This window comes from Camellia sinensis, unplaced genomic scaffold (assembly GCF_055761805.1).
Source record: "Camellia sinensis isolate YWXY unplaced genomic scaffold, ASM5576180v1 Unanchor1, whole genome shotgun sequence".
Taxonomy (NCBI): Eukaryota; Viridiplantae; Streptophyta; class Magnoliopsida; order Ericales; family Theaceae; genus Camellia; species Camellia sinensis.
In genome coordinates, this window is record NW_028128987.1 from 18,402,530 (window position 1) to 18,422,267 (window position 19,738).

Here is a 19,738-nt window from a genome sequence, read left to right on the forward strand (position 1 = left end):
TAACCTCAATCAATTTAGTAATAATTTTCCTTTAAAAACACTTAATGATACTATTAATTAAACCAATTGAAACAAAATCTAAAATTAAGGATTAAAATTGAGTTAATTGAAAGTGTATGGATCAAAATAACACAAAGGATAAAATATAGGAACCATCAGTGTAACTTGCCCTAAAAAAAATCTATTAGAAATTATGTGACAATTAAATGAGCCCCTTGTTGAATCTTTAATGTGAAATCATAATATATATATATATATATATATTTTTATAATTACTCAATTATGTTTGTATAGCATGTACAGTACATAATGCAATAGAAAATTAGAATTCATAGTTCCAACCCCAATTATTTGGGATAGTAATATCATACTCACAATATATATATATATATATATACACAATGATATAACTATTCATATTTATTTTTTAGGAATAAAAGAGTCAAGCATTTTAATTCATAATTACAAATTGCCAATACTACATCATTCATCATTTTTTTATGAAATTTTTGTATATGACATTTGTATGATTATCATTTCCCTTTGAAATAAGGTTTTTTTTTTTTTTTTTTTTTTGAGTTGTGACAGCATTGTGATAGCTTAGACAAAAACAAAAACAAAAAAGGGAGAGAAAAGCTTCATAGTTTTTTTTTTTTTTTTTTTTTTTTTAACACAATTTACAATCCGATTATGAAGAGATATATTTCATCTTCTTACAATCATATATGTCTAAGAACAAAAACCAAAAATTTTATCATACCACTAAAATTGTGTTTGAATCAATGATTTGAACAGAAAAATGAAGAAAAAAACAAAAAAAAAACAAAACAAAAGAGGAAAATTTGTTTAACTTTTCTTTTCGCTTTTCTTATCTTTACAAATTCCCTGAATTCATAGATTCAAACACAACCTAATCTTAAACGATTTTGTTAAAAGCTTAAAAATGTTACCTAGGATCTTTTGTCAAGAGATAAACAGCAATACAAGGAGAGTTGTTCCAAACCCTAGCATGCAACCTAAGCACCTCTCTTGCTTTGTTCTTCAAGTACTTTGGAGAGTCAGCTTGAAGCACCATGCAAAGCTTTGATACAGCTCCAACTCTCAACATCTCCATAAGAACATCATTTGTTGCAGAGAATTTCGATATCAACGAAAGCACGTGAATCGCTCGATCATCTGTCCCTGGAGACACCCTCAAGATCCTCTTCGCCAACATAGCTACACCACCGGCATGCTTCAAAAGCTTCTCTCTCCCATCGGCGCACGAACACAAGTGAGCCAAGAGGCAAAAAATGAGCTCGGAAACATGTTTTTCGGGTTTGTTGAGTTCGAGTTCAATGAGCTCGAACACTGCACCGGTTTCGACTATCTTGGATCGGTTTCTTCCCCATGGACACACCTCTATTAACACATTCAAGGCAGCTTTTGTAGCCTGTGGAGAGATTTGAACTCTTAAGACGTTAACTATTTCAATAAAAAAGTGGGGCTTTAATCGCTCTATAAGACATGAACTCACAACTTCGATGATGATTTTCAATACCAACATTGCACTGGTCTTCACTGCAACATGGTTTTCCATATCGTATTTCAGAACCAATAATATAGAGTCGATCAGATCGAAATTCTCATTCAGAAGGTGTTTATTTTCCGTTGTCGGTGTCCAAATAAGATGCAGTATTTTCAAGGCCTCTTCAAGACCGCTTGTTTTTCCCTCTTTGAAACATCTCGTGACGAACAAAACCATGGCTTTAATCGCTCCTGCCTCGGCCATACACGCCCTGTTCTTCTCGTTCTCGGCCAGCTCTTCCATTTTCTTCAATGCTTTGAAATGCAATTCCGGAATGTTGAGATTTCGGATGTGTTTGAAGATGTGGGACTTGTTGAGAGGCGATTTTGGAGTGGGGATGCGATCGACTCCATTTTTGGCATTCATGACACACCATCCCTGGATTAGGCGTCGTAGCATGTGGTTTGGTGTCAAACCAGAGTCACTGGACAATGGTTGTTTGGTCACAGGACACGTAATAGTGTCCTTGGCCATTAACAGCCATTGCTCAATGCTCTCCCGATCATACGTGATGCCGGAGACAGTTGTAACAGGGTCTTTCATGATTTGGAGAGAGATTGGGCATATGAAATATTGAGGTACTTCAATTTCTTCCATGTCTAGCATATAGAATGGAGGTGTACATAAAAAATGAGACTATGATACAACACAACTATAAACAGTGAGAGAGAGAGAGAGAGAGAGAGAGAGAGAGAGGAATTTTTTAAGATATATGGTAAGAGATAGCGGCTTATTTATTCTTGGGGTTTGAATGGAAAAGAAAGAGAGAACTATGACAATTCTAGAAAGCAAACTAAGTTTTGTTTTGTTTTTTTGTTTTTAATTTTTAATTTTACCAGTCATACTTTTCTTTTTGATGATTCGGTGGTCAACGCCACGAGGGAAACATTATAAAACACGTTGGTACGACTTTTTTGATTCCAAAGCTCAGAAGCGCACACCATTTGCCAATTGGCATGTAGACGTGGAATAAATGTTGAGGATTAATAACGCCACATTTATCATATTTTTATATGTTATTTACCTTATGGATTTCATTTTTTTTGAGTTTAAATTTATATTTGAATCTCATGTGTAGACTTATAACATTTATTATAAATTTTATTTCAATAATTTAAATAATTCATTTTGTAAAATTCTCTGAATGCTCACAATAAATCAAATTGAATCGTCTAATTGAATATCCCAACCAGAAATGATGCTGCCCATCTTCAAGGGTATAACTAATGATGTAATGCATAAATTATCTACTAGGTCTGCCGGTCCAATTATATTTTAAAAGAAAAATGCTTGCGACTCTTTTTTTGGGGATTCCTATAATCCTTTTGAATCTTAACTATTAATGTATGTGCAGGACCACTCATGTATGTGTGAAATTCACTTATGTATGTGTGAACCCACACCATCAATGATTAAGATCTAAAGGAAGTTGTGAGGATCAAAAAAAAAAAAAAGTCTCAATGATTGTTGATTTTAAAATTTGTCAACTATTTCTTTGTTTTGAGAATTATGTATTCATTTAATTCTTTTCTATTTGTTCTTTAGTATTTGTTGGGCACATAACCAATATAAGATAATTCCTTGATTTAATGAGTTTCACCTGAATTCTAATTATATTTAAAAACATAGATGTATCAAATGAGAAATAAATTAAATATGATATAGGAAGTTTGCAAGTGTAGCTTCATTTATTGAGGATAATGGTCACACCATTTCATGTGATGATATTACTGGTTAATAAAATACTGTAAATGAAAGCAAGTGAACATTGTTTGTCTTTCACTAGGGTTACGGTACACATGCAAATTATGATAATTGTAGGTTTGATTGTCACATATGTGGTAACTCAATTTTATGGGAGTCATAATTTAAAAATAATAATAATTATAATCAAATATCACATAAGTTATAACTATATAACTCTTGGATCATAACTAAAATAATGTTATAACAAATATCACAATATATCATAACTAATATCACAATAGGTTATAATCAAAGATACAAAAATTGTAACTAAAGATGCGTATGTATACTATAGAATTTCCCCTTTCACTAACCAACCATTCAACTACCTCAATGTGAGATTTCTTATTAATTAGTGATATTTATACCTCAGAGATTTGAGAAGTGAACAAATTATTAAAGTGATCCTGAAATAATATTCCATACAACTTACTAATTAACACTTTTCATGTGGTATTTTTTTTTTTTTTTTTTTTTTTTTTGATCAGCAAAGAAAATAAACTTTATTGATGAAGAGAAAGACTAACACATCAATAAAGGAAAATAGGATGAGTGCAAAAAGTATCATATCGAGCCAAAAATAAAAAACCGATAACTATAAAAATAAAAAACCGATAACAGTGAATAGACAGATAACTATAAAAATAAAAAATCCATCATATAAACCGATAACTATAAAAATAAAAAACCATACACAAATTTAGTCCAAATAACAGGAAATAATTTCTCTATTTATTGGAGTCACAAAAACTCGACACAAACCCATGTGATGTGAATTTGGTGATGAGTAATGTTGCATGTACAAAATATTTTATTAAATAATTTACTAAACATTCATATAAGCAAAGGATTCATATAAGTATAAGATTTACACCCATGTAAGTATTTGAGACAAATTTTAAGACCTTTTAACATTTTTGTTTGGTGATTGGAATGATTCAGGGTTTGAAATAGTTGGACCTAACAAACCCATGTCTGTATGTACAGATGTATCTCTCGGATTAGGGTCATGCAATGCAGTGCATGTACGACATTTGCATGCATTGACTTTTCTTCATGTAAAATTGTTGACCAAACCTCATCTGCGATTGAAGACCAACACAATTCTGTACGCCCCCAAAAAGAAAGAAAAAAAAAAAAAAAAAAAGGCAACAGAATTTTTTTTCTTGTACCCTTTTATCACTACCACATGGATCAAATTTTTTCCTCCTTGAAAATAATTTTTTTTTTTTTGAAAAATATTAAAAGACCAATTTTAATCATTATATGAGTCATCACTAAAAAGTTATCTCAAAAAGTCAAAACAATAATCGTTAGCGACAATTTTTAAAATGTTACGTATAAAGAAATAATTGATAAGTAAATGATTTTCATTCCTACTATTATATTATTATAGTGAAATGTAACCAAAAAAAATTATACTTATATGTCCACATTTAAGTTTCGTTACCAGAGTTCTTAATAAAAATTGAGCTCTGACATACTCAATTTGTTGTAACTCAACATAATTTCATGTTTTATTGCATGAAGAAATTTACTTCTTTATGTGAATTGATTACAAAGCAGAATAAATTGGTCGAATCTTGAGAGTCTTGCAGTTTTTTTTTTGATTGGTGAAAGAATTTTTTTATTAACTCTAAATAAAATATATTACAATGAAGTAATGGTGATTAAGGATAAGGATTAATTGATAGAAGTATATCCTAACTAGTTTGGAATTATTGAGAAGTTATGCTTAATATGAAAAATAAAAAAAATAAAAAATAATGGATGCATGAACAAAATGACTTTAATTTTGACTTATTATGGCAGCTATTATATTTCGGCTTGGTACAATTGAAATATTAGAATTGTCCCATTCCTTCTTTTTATTAATCAAAGGCATACATATACATGCACCTGATCCAATCCAAGTCCACCCTTATGATCTGCAGTGATAAATGGTCATTGTTGATCATCTACGGTACCTGACATTTTTATTTTGAAGGGCTGGACTTGGATTCCAAAAGTATAAACTCGAGAGGTTGATTGTTGAAATTGATCGTAATAAACAATACTTTCAAACATTGGACAATCTAATGATATATATACAATAAACTGATGTATATGGCTTGTTGGAGTCACTATAACAAATTAAGATTTTAGAAAAAAAAAACTTTGGAACAAAATTACTTTTTACGAATAAAATATTTTAGTCGCCAAAAGTGCTATTGTTGTCCTTTAAAGACGAAATTAATCATTTAGTGATGAATTACTATTGTTTTGAGATCAAAATTTGTCTCAAAATATAAAATTTTTGATACAAAATTTTTTGTCCCTAAAATATTAGCAATTTTCTTAAAATTTTGTCATTAAAGTCGTCTTTTTTTTTTTTTTTTTTTTCACCATCTAAAATATAGTTTTTTTTTTAAAAAACTTTTCAAAACAACCTTTAGCAACAACAAGAATTGGTTCCCAATTTTTTTTTTAAAACAAAATTTTTACTTTTAATGACAAAAATTAATTTTTAAAACTCTTATATATTCTAGTGAGTTTGAAGAAATTTATAATGCGTACCTCTAATAGTGGTTACACGGTAAGAAATATTCGACATCTAAAAAAGTAAATGATGAGAAACATTACAAATTATTTTGATGTGAAATGTTGTGATATTTGTTATAAAATATTGTGATTATATTTGTACAGTATGAAAATGTTCATAAGGTGTACTACTTTTTAGCACCAAGGATCCTCTAGAGTAAAATTTCTCTAAAATTTCTTAGAGTGCTATATTGTGTGGTTGAGATTTACTGGCAAGTCACATCAGAAAAATTGATGTGACTTGCCAGTAAATCTCAACCACACAATGTAACACTTTAAGAAACTTTAGGAAAAAATCACTCTAGAGGATCCTTGCTCACTTTTTAGGGGTCTACCGACTTGTATTTGGGTTTTTTGTTTTTCGTCAGAAAAGAACAAATTAATAATCCATTGTTTAGGGTCTGTTTGGTAACGTTTACGTTTTCAGTTTATATTTATAAAAATTTTATAAACTGATTTTTGTTTATTTTTTGTTTATTTTTAGAAAAATATAAACTACAAACACGTTTGGTAATTGACAAAATATTTAAAAAAATTTAAAAATATAAAAAAGAGTGAGAAATAGCAAGTGGTGGCAAGTGGAGGCGGAAGACGGTGGTAGCGGGTGGTGGGTGGTGGTGGCAGGTGAGTGGCGGATGGTGGTGGGTGGTGGCGGTGGGTGGGTGGGTAACAGTGGCGGGTGGTAACGAGTGGGTGGGGGTGGTGGTGGTGGTGGTGGCGGGTGGGTGGTGGCGGCGGATAGGTGGCGGGTGGTGATGGTGGGGTGGTGGGTGACGGGTGATGGGTGGTAGCGAGTGGGTGGTGGCGGGGGGTGGTGGGTGGTGGTGGTAGGTGGGTGGAGGATGGCCGGTAATGGTAGTGGCGGTGGTGGTGGTGGGTGGGTGGGTAACGGTGGTGGTTGGTAGTGAGTGGGTGGTGGTGGTGGCAGGTGGGTGGCGGGTAGGTGGTGGTAGATGGTGGGTGGTGGTAGCGGGTGGGTGGCAGGTGGCTGGTGACTGGTGAGTGGTGGTGGCGGGTAGGTGGCGGGTGGTGGATGGTAGTGGCGGGTGGTGGGTGGTGGCGGGTGGGTGGCAGGTGGCTAGTGACTGGTGAGTGGTGGTGGTGAGTAGGTGGCGGGTGGTGGTGGCAGGTGGTGGATGGTAGTGGTGGGTGGTGGGTGGTGGCGGGTAGATGGCAGGTGGGTGGTGGATGGTGGTGGTGGTGGTAGTGGTGGCGGCGAGGGGTGGGTGGTAGTGGCGAGTGGGTGGTAGGTGGGTGGTGGCTGGTGGGTGGCAAGTGGTTGGTGGTGGTGGGTGGTGAGTGGTGGTGGGGGGTGGTGGCTAGTGTTGGGTGGTGAAAAAAAAAAAAAACTCAAAACGGAAACACATTTTTTGAGTTTACATATTTTGGCTAAATTTATAAACTGAGACCACTGATTTATAAATCAAAAATTTACCAAACAAGTTTTTATTTGAGTTTTTAAAATTTTTGTAAATATAAATAGAAAACTGAAAACGTAAGTGTTACCAAACGACACCTTATTAATGCTAAATCTTTGTTTATTTTGCGAGTGGAAGTTTGAGGGGTGTTCTCCGTTCAAATCTATGGAGGTGTTTCGGTGCTTTGTTCGGGGGGAAGCATAAGTGTCGAAGATGATCTAGATTTGTGTAGGATTTCATTCGTGCGCTCCTCTGCGTATTGGAGTTTGAGGGGTGAACTCCGTCCAGATGTGGGATGGTGTCTCAGCGGTTGTTTTGATTAAGAGGAGGTCGGCGTTGGGTCGTCAATATAGGGGCGGTGGATTAGGTTCAGCAGCGGGTGTGTGTTTTCGGTGTTTAGTTTGAAAAAGAAGCCGTTTCGACCATAGAAGTGGAGGTGTTAGTAGGTTTTGTTCAGCTGTGACAGTGGGTCTTGTTTCCATAGGTGTTTCTGGCTTTGGCCAAGGTAGCTTTGGCCATGGTTGTTTCGGACTGAGTTATTACAAGCATAACTACCAGCACAAGGTTATGATGGATTTTACTTCAATAGCTTTCAGGACAAAGGCCAATGAAATTTGGTGACATGCAACATTGAAGTCCGACGGAGGGTGTGTTTCTGCCTTGGGTGAGCCAATAGTGGGTGAAGTTCGGCGGAGGAATCAAGCGTGGGTGAAGTCCGACGGAGGGGACGGATGTGAGAGACACAGAGTTGTGCCTTGGGAGTAGTGGGCTGTGCCTTGGGAGTTGAGGAGTGCGCTTATGGGTGCTACAGTGCCTGCATAGGTGAATAAAATATTTGTATTGAATAGTAGAGCGTGGTTTGTTGAAAAGAAGAGTTTATTTTGTTGAAAAAAGAAATGCAGGAGCAGCTTGGGTGTTTTGGTGCTAGTTTTTGGTTTTGGGTTGTGTGGGTTGAATTTGTGGAGATTCATGTATTTTATTTTCTAGTTAAGTCTTTCTTAACTTTTTTGTTTTAAAAAAAAAAAAAAAATCGTGAGGCCAAGGGGTTGGTTGTATGGATGCGAGTAGCAGTAGTATGGGTAATTTATACTTTCCGAATCTCTCTCGATGCATGTCATTTTCAAGTACCTTTAATTTCATGTTGTTAATGAAATTTTTTTTACTGACCAAAAAAAAAAAAAAAGAGATTGTAACCCTTTGTTTATTAAATCTCCACTAAATTATTGGGCAAGATGACATACCGCAAATTATTTCTTACGAAATCAAGGTTTAGACAACAAAAAAAATTCAACTTCTTTTAAGACTAACCAGTTGAAGCAAGACTTTTCTAACTTTCAACCAAACTACTTAACGTTTTGGAAAATAAATCATTATTTAATTTTAACGTGGTCTGTAATTATCGAATTTAATAAATTGTGTCAAGAACAAGAGTTTACTAACTTTCACCCAAACAACATTTATTATTACTATTAGATTGTGATTTTTTATTTGGTGAGATTACCAACCATTAGTTTCGAAGTGTTTATAATGGCAAGGAAAAATTAAATGTATTTTTTTTTAGGGAAGTCGTTCTCCCGAGCTTACTATAACAAACATTGGATTTTTTTTTCTTTATTGGCGAAGAACGGACATGGGCTGGGTGGGTTTGTATTGTTTCGCGCTTGTCCCAAATCAGATCAGGGCAAATCTGGGAGGTAATGGAGGTGAGGACCGATTAATTTTAGAGAGATTTACGTGTGTGTCATAATAGGTAAATTTATTATCAAATAAGTCTTATGATAATTAATGGTATTTTTCATCAAATACTATTAAAAAAAATCACTAACTGTTAATTTTCAGCGATAGTTTGAAAATTGTTACAAAAAATGTCATTAATTATAAATTTTAACGTCAGTTTAAAAAAATAGTCACAAAAAATGTCATTAATTTTCAACCTTCAGCAACAGTTTGAAAAATTCCTCATAGAAAAACGTCATTAACTGTAAGTTTTAGAGATAATTTATAAAAATCATGACAAAAAAAAAATCACAAATTATCAATTTTTAGTGACATGCAAAAAATGGTCACAAAAAATTATTTTTAGCAACGATTTTATTATAACTTATTTTCAATAAGACTTGATAGGAATTAGGGACTTGTAAATCAAGCCCCAACTGGCACAGTGATTAGCCTAATATATAAATATATTTTAAATTCTCATCGTAAGTAAAAAAAAAAAAAAAAAAAAAAAAAAGAAAGAAAGAGAGAAAATGATTCATTATCATTTTAGATGCATGAGAAAACAAAACATGTGAAAGAGGGATATATGAGTTCAAATTTTTATTTATTTATTTATTTGGATTGTAATAGAAAATTTTGATATTATGAAAATTTTATAGCTAATCAACTTCTTCCTCATAAAATCTCACTTTTTTAATGACAAATGAAATAATCAAAATAAGATAGTTTGTTTTCTTCACAATTCATCACCTAATTTATAAATTAAACATGAAAAATAATTCTCTCTTATCATTTCTCACCAAATCAACATATATAGATTTTAAAATTCTAAAGACGATGTGTAGACACAAATTCTTGTAGGAGGTCGAAACGGATCTCAAGTATTTGAGGGGAAAGAAAAACTTAAATTTAGAAGGAAGAAATAGCAGCAGAAAATTTGAATATTATTTATGAAAAATTGTATTTCCCTAATGCTTACTCCTTATTTATAATAGGGGGGAATATTAAAAAAGTGGAAAGTTTAAAAAAATAATAATTGCAAACTTATGAAAGTACATGCAATTTATGTATTTGATGTGTGTAAATAAGTGTTTTACTTTTATAAGTTTTTCATTATTTTTCTAGCTTTTTACTTTTTTGATATTTCCTAACCAAAATAAGCTCATCAAATCAAACTACGAAATTTTAAATAATTTTGATGTCATTTCAAATTGTCCTACCGCCCTTTTTGGATCACCTCTTAGATTGATGCTTTTCTTTCCTAATCTGTTCTTAGACTTTTAGTACTGCCATTTCATCATCTGTTATAAAAATTCTTCAACTACTTGTTTTACATTAAGAAATATAAGACTTTGAGAATTGAAAAGAAAGTAGTGTGTTATATAAACCAATATATATATATATATATGCACAACAATAATACAATGATATGGCAAGTTTTGATTTTCTCACATTAAAACAAAAGACCCCTTAAGATTATTATCTATATTTTTAAAGATGCTACTATCACATTATTCTTATTAAAAATTATGTAAACATTTCATTTTTTCAAAAAGAAAGTGGAAGTTTCAAAGGGGTTTGCAAGTTATTTTCACAAGAGAATAGTCAATCTAGCTCCTTTGTGTATACTAAAGAGAATTTTTCTTTTTCTTTTTTGAAATCCACATTAAAAGTCAAATTCTTGAGCTGGGTTTTTAATAATCCATGGTTTTGAATGACAAAAGCAACGAAAATTTACAATTAGAAATATGATATATAAATATATGTAGAATATACACTCTGCAACTTCCTTTAAATTTCTGAGATTTTATGTGATTTCGACCATGAAAAATCAAATTAATGTGGACACGGCATACTAAACAGCCAAAATAGACATGTTTCACACAATTGGGAAGCTGACTTTGCAATTGTGTTTCATGTAGTAATCCAAAGGTCTATTATTATGTTTAACGTTGAAATAAAATTATATCATTTGTGACTTTAATGACTTTTTATTTTAGTTTTGAATTCAACTTTTTATGTGTTTTTTGTTGATGTGTCTTGTAGTGATAAAAATAACTATAAAACTATTGTGCAACTAAGTTGATGACTTTATTTTAGGGAATTTGAGGGGCACAAATATTTCAGATGCTTACAAAATGAATCCACAACTAAGGCAACTAGGCCTGTGAATTTATATCCATTCCTTTTCATTTACTTTTATTTTATTGACTTACAAAGTCACTTTTCAATACTATTATATATCATAGATTTTACTTTTCTCAAAATATTTTTGTCTAACTGTTAACCATACAATACGATACCCACATTGTGATAATCAAGCAAAACTTGTGAGAACATCAATTGGCCAAACCACAGCACCCTTTCAGACTGTGTTTAATAAAGTATTTGGATAGAGATTTACAAAAGAAAAGATAAAATGTGAATGATATATAAGTTAGGTTTTTTTCACAATTTTTCTCACCTTTTCCTTTCCATTTATAAATATCTATCCAAATTCATAATCTGAATACACGCTTAAGCTCTACACATTCCATTTTTTAAAATCATTTTGATGTGGTAGTTTTATTATCATCAATAAATTATTACATTGTTTTTTCATCAAATTAATAATAAAAAAAATTCATCTCAAGTATTCCAAAAATATTATGTGATCATGCGTTCACCCAATAATAAGGCGGCTTCTAACCATTTTTTCAGAAAAATAAGATCAAAGTTACAGCATAGCCGCATATTATTAGATAAGTATACAATTATGCTGAAATTTCAGACTTAACCCTCATAGTTGTTGTCAGGGTAGGATTGCATTGGATCCACCTCAACAGGATAAAACTTGCATGCATATATACATCACCCACAAGTCACATATTTCGATTAAATCTTGACACAAAAACAAAAAAGAGTTGAATCTAAATACGTATATCAAAATCTATAATTTATTCCATAAATGGTTTCGACATTGGCTTACTCTTGCAAATTAGTTCCATTGCTTGTATAAAAGGATTACCAATGTTTTTGATACATAAAGGATTCCAAATTGATGCATTAGTGATGCATAAATGCCCCAATTGTCTAAATACCTAATAGGATACACTTAATTTTCAAGTTCAAAATTGAATTCTAAAAAATCATCTACAAAACAGGACCCATTTCCTCCATTCAAACATGGAAACTTTCTGTAGGAATTAATTATGATGATCCACACCCTTTATTATTATTCCAACAACTTTATTTGATTAAATCAAAATGCTGAAACATTCGTGTTCTTAAAAATAAAAATAAAAATAAAAAAGTACTCTATTTATTTATTTAAAAAAAAAAAAATCTTCTTTGTATGTATTTGTTGACTAAGATTCCTAGCACTGCCAGTCAAAGTATGCTGACATGATCAACAAACTAATAACATGAATGTCTACGGAAGTTGATTATTCAACACTAAATAAGTGTATGAACGTTCAATGATCACGTAGCCAGCCAATAGAGAAGTATGCCTTCTCAAAAATTGATACTTCTAGAACTAGAAAAGATATATATATATATATTTAGAGATAGATTTATCTTCCGTTTTCTTTGTGGATTGAATGTATTGTTAGGCCTTATAGGACTATCACAAGAAGTGGCGGAGGCACCTTAGGCCCAGGGAGGATCACGTGCCCCTGGGTTTTGAGAAATTTTTTTTTTAAAAAAAAAAAAAAAAAAAATATTTTAAATAAAAAAAATTTATAAAAATATCATTTAAAGTGAAATGTCAATGACATTTTAAAATTATGGAAATAATAATTATCATTTTGATTGAAAATAAAAAGATTATGATAAGTCATATTATTATTTATAAAAATTTCAATATAATGTGGATGTCTATCAGTATTGACATACAAACATAATTAATTTCAATGAAGATATAAAATTTATTAGATTGTTAGTTACATTTGATATGCGGAGTTTATCCTCCATGTATTTCTTTCTATTCATAACTAAAACGACCACTATATAAATTATAATCAAGCAACATATCTTCAATTATAAAAAATAAAAAAATAAAAAAAAATTACAATAGGTCATAATTAATATCAAAATGAGTATTATTACTTGATATATAGTCATAACCAAAATAACAACTACAAGAAGTTGTAGCTAAATTATATCTAACACTATAATGTGTTATAACGAAAGACCATGAAGATCACAATTGCGACATATAATAGATACTTTGGGCCCATTTGTTTTCAGAGGTAGAATAGAAGAGATTCATAGTGAGGGGATTGTTCGTGAAGGGATTGATAATGAAGATATTAAATAAAATTGTGTTTGTTTTGATGATAGTTGTTAGTGTAGGAATTGTTAAATTATTTTATATAAAATAATAAAACAAATAAAAAAATACAAAAAATTAAACATTAATATTAAAAAAAAATGCCCAACATGTAAAAAATAAAAAAATTTCTAGTGCCCTCACTATTTTTTTAATACCACCTCCACCTCCACCTCCACCTCTACCTCTACCTCCTCCATCCCAATCCCCCTTCCAACCTCCATCCCAATCCCCCTTCCAACCTCCATCCTAACCTCTTTCCCAACTCTACAAACAAACACAATACTAAATGGGTTCTACCTCCATTCTAATCCCATCCCACCCTCTACACCCCAAAACAAACGAGGCCTTTTTTTGCGGTATGTTTTATAGAATTTCTCTACTAAAATATATCATTTTTATCTCAACTTATCTTCTTTTTTAAATTTCCAATCCACTTATAAAATAGTTACTCCCCAATATTTATATAAAATTTAATCTCAAATCCTTTAATTTAAAATTCACATTTATTTAAATAAACTCTTAATATTTAAGTTTAGTAATATCTCATTGTTGTTTATTATGAAAAAATAAATAAATTAATATTGTCATTAATTTGTGCCCCCTCTCCACTGAATTCCTGCTTACGCCACTGATCACAAGCCCTACTTTAATGATCTTATCCATTTATTTTGTTTCACTACACGTGTAGCTCATTCATGATAAAAATCACGTGTAGCTCATTCATGATAAAAATCAGATAAATTCAATAATCGTAATCCATATTTTTATCAGGGTTTTTTTTTTTTTTTTTTTTTTGTGTGCAAAAGAATAGATTGTCTACTTTTAAACATATCTTTATTATCTATTTTTCGCAAATAAATTTTATCAAAACATATGAATATGATTATTGAATTAATATAATTTTTTTCGTAAATAATCTCTGCACGTAGTCAAACAAAATAAACGATTTAAATCGTTTGAGTCAGTGGTGCAGTTAGGATTTCACTTTAGAAGGGACACCATGGGCTTAAAGTCATGGCAAGTTCTATCGCAGAGTAAAAGATTTCAATTTTATTGGTAGTAAACAAAATGAGCCCCATGTCAAAGTTATACGTTTAAAAGTATGCTCAAGTTAACTGATTTTTATTTGTTTTGTTAATTTTTGTTATTTATTTATTAATAGTTTGATTTTATATTTTAATTTTGTGAGAATAATAATCATCATAATTTAAATTGCTATCAAACACTATTAAAAATGAAAACGACAAAATTACATCAAGCTACTCAAAAAAAAAAAATTTTAAATGAAAAATAAATAAAAGAAGTAGAGAGTGAAAGACAAAGAAATGAAAGAAAAAAGAAAAAATATAGAATATATACAAACATATTGTATAAAATTAAACATTTAGAGTGATAAAATAGGCATTTGTACTTTTTTAATTAATAAATCACATTACAATGAAGCTAATGAATTATAAAAATTATGATGGTTTTACGCTAGTAACTAATATAAAGAAATGCTTAAAATAAGAAATAAAGACATAAACAAATATATAGAGAATACAATCAATAAAGATATTAAGATATATTTGAAAAGATTAATCTCATTAATTTTGCAAAGATTTTATTGGGAAAAAAAATTAAGAAGTTTAATTAAAATTTGGAACTAATTGAAAATATTTTTCAAATAGAGCTAGAAATATAATTTTAGAAAATAGAAAGGGGGCACGTGACCCCTCTGACCCCTTTGCTCTGAACATGCCTCCACCCCTGGTTGGAGTGTGGTCCATGGTGGATAACATGTCATATCATTATAGATACAATTGTGAGTCTGAATCTTCTACCTTTTTTTTTTTTGTCACAGAATAACAAAATCTCGAGGCACATTGAAGCTTCCTATAAATAAAAATAAAAATAAAAATAAGTTCACATTGATGTGTCGATGACATTTTAAAAATTATGATGTTGATGATGGGTATTTTGATTAGAAATAAAGAGATTATTATTCAGTATCAAAAAATTATGTTAAATTTTTTTTATTTATATATCATTACCAATAAAATATACAATTTTCCCCAATAATAAATTTTTGATGACGAACTCAAATACAGAAAAATGCAAACAAAAATATTATTCAACATAACTATTTTCTCCATAGAAAGGCTAACAAGGGAAGCTTCCATAATTTCTTAATCAATAAATCGTTAATTTCAATTTTACAATATTCTAATAATTTGGTTGGGATATTTCTTCCACTGACGTCTTTTTCAGAAGGCAATTTAAAGATATGTTTCTTTTTATACCAGAAGGAATGTGGTAATTCAAACCAATTCTAGATTCGAATTGTTTCTGTAATTCCTGAATTTGAAATTGTATTTTAGGGTATTGTAATTTTTGTTTTGTTCTTTTATATGTATTTTTTTTTTGAAAATTTATTTTTTAAAAAAATCTTAAGACTTGACCTTAGTAACAAATCAAATCTTGCATTTTTAATTATTTTAGTTTAAATATTGAATTTTTAAAATAATATCAAATACAACTATTCATATGTATCAAATAACAAACGAAAAGTGGGTGAAAAATGTAAGGAAATTCTATGTACACAACTCAAGTTATGACCTATTAAGACATTAGTTACGACTTGGTTATGATTTGATTATACATGTTAGTTATGACTCATTATAAGATTTGTTATGACATTATTTTGGTTATGATCGAAAAGTTTGTTAATTATATTTTATGTGATATTTGGTTATAATCAAAGTTTTAAGGTGTCGTTTGGGAAGTGGGTTGACTTTTTGGCTTTTTTGACTATTTTAGCCTAGGTTAAAAAGTTTGGTTTGGAAAGGGCTTTTTGGCTTTTTGATTTTTTTGACTTTTTTTGTGAGAGAAGAGTGTAATGATTATGGGTTGAATGTGATGTTTTGTTTGTTGTGGCTAAAATAGCCTATTTTGTCTTTTGTGACTAAAATAGCTCCAAACCTATCCAAACCCACTTGCCAAACCATACCTAAATAGCAGTGGCTATTATCGTAACGGTAACAATAGCGTTGACGCAATTGCATAGTGTAACAGTCGCAACATAATGATAACAGCAACCGAAATCATGAATTTTTTAATTCTTTATACAACTTTAGGAAATATACCGATATGTTTATTTTTATTTCAAAATCATATTTAGTGAGATTCAAAATGATTTTTAGTATTTTTCTTTAGGTTTAAAACATTATCCAATATATATATATATATATATTAATTTTAAGTCATTATAGGGAATTTTTCTATTGTTGGATTTATTTAATTTTTTTTTTTATGTTTTCACTTATAGATAACTTCCTATTTGTTAAGAGAAAAAAATGAAATATGTTTAATATTAAAAATAATAGTCTCATAAATATAAGTTCAAAATATAAAATATGAACATAATAATATAAAAGTAGAAAACAAAAAAATAGAACCATAACGGTTGTAACGATATTATAACGACAATATAGCGGCCATTACAATCTTTACATAATAGTGGCGGTTATTATAGTTGTAAATTTTTGTCACACTACTATAGCAACCGTAACAAGTGACGGTAACAGTCACAACCGTTGTAGTCTCTTATTAAAACCTTGGTTATAATTTATTTTTTTTAATTATCACTCCCATATGATTGATAATTGTGGATATTATACCCACAAATATCATAACTTATATATAGTAATATACCAGAAAAATGTATAATAAATTTATTTGAATGAAAATTATATCTAACTTTTAAAAGATAAAAAATATTTTCAAGACTTTCTTACTAATGCCACTCTACCACCATCTTCACCACCACTTACAAACAAATGGGTGAGTAGATCCAAAAAGTGTATGTACCCATAATATAAACCAAAAAATATTCTTAAAAAGAAATTTTAAAAAAAAATTCAAGTCTCAAATCTAAAATCTACAGTATATATTTAATATTGTTATTGTGAGACTACAATATTGCCAATAAATCTTGGCCTTTAATTACAAGTTAATTATTTTTCTAAATTTCTAGATTTAGGGCTGGCCTTGAGTTTTGGGGGTCTAAGACGAAACAAAAACAGAGGCTTATATGTACAAAGAAAAAAAAAATCACCTTATTTGATATCACTACCACCGATTGACATCAAAATAGATATTAAAATGTATTCATACACACACACAAAAAAAAAAAAAAAGAGTTACCAAAATTCGGAAAACTTTGTTCAATTAAAATGTATTGGATATATATTAAATTAATTGTTGTTTATTGAATATGTTGTTTATGAGTGTGGTTGAAGTATGGGTGCATTGTTGTTTGTTGAATATATTGTGTATGAGTGTAGTTGAGATTGAATTAATTGTTTATTCCATTAAAATCTAATAAACAAAGAAGGTGAAAAAAAAAAAAAAAAGTAGAGCAAATTTATTTATTCTATTAAAATCTGATAAAGAAAGAAGGTAAAAAAAAATTTTAAAAAAAATTAGGTAGCCTATTTTGGGCCACCAACATTTTGTATGTGTATGTAGTGTTTCTCATTCAAAACTACCAACATTTTGTATATATTTTAATTTTAATTGGGCCAAATCACACTTATAAATAAATATGAGTCTAACAGAATATTTTTGGGTTCTTTATATTGGCCCTAACACAACAAAAATAATTTAAACCTATTTATATTTGTAATATATTATAATACTTTTTTAAATTTAAAAATCCTATTTTAAGTCAATATTTTGAGGCATAAGACACAGACGTCAGCGTAGCGTGGATTCTGAGTATTCCCCCAAACACAATTTTCTTCCACGCACATTAGAAAAGAATGAAAAAGGAGCATAAAAGTGAAATAGGTTGCAAGGTTTATTGGTTGGCTTGTTGTCTGTTATGAATTTGACAATCATAAAAACAGCTCTCCTATGTGCAATTGTCGGTGGTCAGTCTTTGACTATTTTGTTTATGAATCAAAGCCGAAAGCTAGTGTGATTCACAAGTCATGGTTTGGCGGTGGGTTTTGGGAGCCCAACTATTGACTTGGGGTCCAATACGGTACCCATACCATTGCTAGCTAGTAGTACATACTAGTAATTGTAAGATTCAATGAATCTTTACTCCTCTTGGGACTTCATGATATGTACAAGTAAAAGGCCAATACAACTACAAATTTGACCATTTCGCAAAATTTAACTTTTACAATTGTGAAAAAATTAAAAATAGACCCTTCTATATATTTGTGTAAGAGTTTGACAATATTAAAAATTTACTTACTAGTTAAAGTTCTTAAAATTTCAAATCTTGGAAGGATAATGACAAAATTTAATATAAATGGTCAAAACTAACTTTATAACCCCCTCTCTCTCTTCTCTCTCTCTCTCTAGCGTTTGTCTACTTAATTTATTGACACCACCTCAATGATATCTACCACTACCTAAATTGCATTCGTTTGCTTTTGTTATTTATATTCAAAATTGTTATTGTCGCCTCTGATCTCTCAGTCTTAGTCTTCTCTATCATTCGATGTTGTATGTGTTTTATTCACTCAAAACAATCATTATTATTACCGATCTGTCATGCACCAGTGCTATCTCTCTATTTGATGCATCTCACTAGGTCAAATCTACAATTTGCTCACTTTTAATGAAATTTCTCATTCTCATTCTCATTCTCTGTTTTATTTTATTTATCTATTTGTTGATTTATATATAATTAGTTGACAGAAATTGATTGTTGTTATTTGCTTTGTATATTTTTTCTCAATCTAGTCTCTTGTTGCTGTTTGTTGTAGTCAATGAAATTTCTTTGAGTAAAATTAATTACATTGCCATAACTAGTGAGATTTTACTGACTTCAACCAAAAATCAATGAAATTTTTCTGTTGAAGTGTTGTAAAATTTCATAGATATTGGAGAGTAAAATTTCACTATGTTTTATTTTAAAACCAAAAAAAATTAAATTAAATTAAAATTTGTCATTTTAAAGTCTCCAATTTTAATTTATTAGTCCTAAATTTGAAATTAGAAACCTATTTTTTTTTTTTAATTGGTTCTTAAATTTACAATTTTTAGTGCAAAAATTTATGATTTCTTTCAACAAAACTTTACTATGATGCAACAACAAATACAGTAAATTGTGAACACAATTGTGAGGGCATTTTAGTCCAAAATTGCTCCCATGTTTTGTTGGGGGACCTAGACTTATACTGTAAAATTGTTTGTCCTTGAGTTAACATAAAATGTTATCCAATGAGTTGAATAAAAAAAACCCTACAATTATTTGAAAAAGCTAAATTATTATTTTTATTTTTAATGACTCCAAGAGGTCTTCCTATATCCTAACCAAATTAGAATTCCCCTAAGCTGCAATAGGCAGCAGCCCAAATGCAATGGAATAGTAGAAATGAGCATTTAACATCTTAA

The 19,738-nt window shown here is 30.3% G+C and overlaps 1 pseudogene across 1 annotated transcript; it reads right to left on the reverse strand.

The window, feature by feature from the left end:
• Positions 1-625: 625 nt before the first annotated feature.
• LOC145814037 (E3 ubiquitin-protein ligase PUB24 pseudogene) lies at positions 626-2,374 on the reverse strand (annotated as a pseudogene). Its single transcript, XR_014357493.1, has one exon. The product of XR_014357493.1 is annotated as an E3 ubiquitin-protein ligase PUB24 pseudogene (transcript).
• Between the last annotated feature and the right edge of the window lie 17,364 nt (positions 2,375-19,738).